The 1,161-nt window shown below is 41.5% G+C and overlaps 1 pseudogene; it reads right to left on the bottom strand.

The window, feature by feature from the left end:
- Nucleotides 1-661: 661 nt before the first annotated feature.
- Nucleotides 662-760, bottom strand: LOC112062239 (uncharacterized; annotated as a pseudogene).
- Between the last annotated feature and the right edge of the window lie 401 nt (nt 761-1,161).

A 1,161-nucleotide genomic window follows, 5' to 3' on the forward strand; every position in this document is an offset into this window, starting at 1 on the left:
AGCCCCAGCCATTCCCTGTCTCCACAGCAGACCCTCCAATAGTAGCAGGTAGGTCTGGCCCAGTCTCATAGGGAGTCACTGCTTTTTTCCCCTGGGTCCTGGTGTACACAGGTCCTTGTGCACACCCTCCAAGAGTGGAATCTCTGTTTCCCTCAGTCCTATGTAATTCCTGAGATCAAATCCTGCTGGCCTCCAAAGTCAGATTCCCTGGGGATTCCTAGTCCCATTTCTGGACCCCCAGGCTGGGAAGACTGATGTGGGGCTTAGAACTTTCACTCCAGTGGGAGAACATCAGTGGTATAATTGTTTTCCAATGTGTGGGTCATGCATCTGGCATCTATGGTATTTGATTTTATTATGATTGTGCCTTTCCTGCAGTCTCGATGTGGCTTCTTTGATTTTGGATGTAGGGTATCTCTTTTGGTAAGTTCCAGCGCTTTTTTTTTTTTTGATGGTTGTTCAGCAGTTAGATGTGATTCCAGTGTTCTCATAAGACGAGGTGACTGCATGTCCTTCCACTCCACCATCTTGAGCTTCTGAGGCCTCTCCTTCATTTCTGAAGTATAACTTGTCCAGATAGAGTATTTTTGGTTGGCAATGTTTTTCTTTCAGCACTTTGAATATATCATCCCACTCTCTTGGTCTGTAAGGTTTCTGATGAAAAAATATGAAACACTTCACAAATTTGCATGCCATTCTTGCATAGCAGCCATGCTAATCCTTTTATCATTCAATTTTAGTATATGTGTTGCCAAAATGAGTATCTCTTGTACTGATATTATGTTTCAAACCCCATAGCAGCTGCTTTCTTGTAAGTCTCATGTTGTCTCACCCACATCCATACAACCAAGGACTCAGCCAATGAATGTACCACATCTGTATACCTTCCTTCTCTCCAGAATCTCAGAGAAGTGGAGCTCTGGGTATGTTGCCTCCATTTATTCCTCTCTAGCCTCATTTTTCTGCACACTTCTCTACCTACCAAAATTTAATTTGTACAGAGCTCATTAGGCTGTTTCACACTTTTGAGAATTTACATGTGATATTTCTTCTTTTTAGAGTCTCTCAGTTTCTTTATTATGCTAAGAATAATACTGTCTACCATAGATTGACTTCTCAAAATGTTCCAGAACTGTAATAAGTAATGTATATGCATTATCT

The sequence above is a fragment of the Physeter macrocephalus genome, chromosome 4 (genome assembly GCF_002837175.3).
Source record: "Physeter macrocephalus isolate SW-GA chromosome 4, ASM283717v5, whole genome shotgun sequence".
Lineage (NCBI taxonomy): Eukaryota > Metazoa > Chordata > Mammalia > Artiodactyla > Physeteridae > Physeter > Physeter macrocephalus.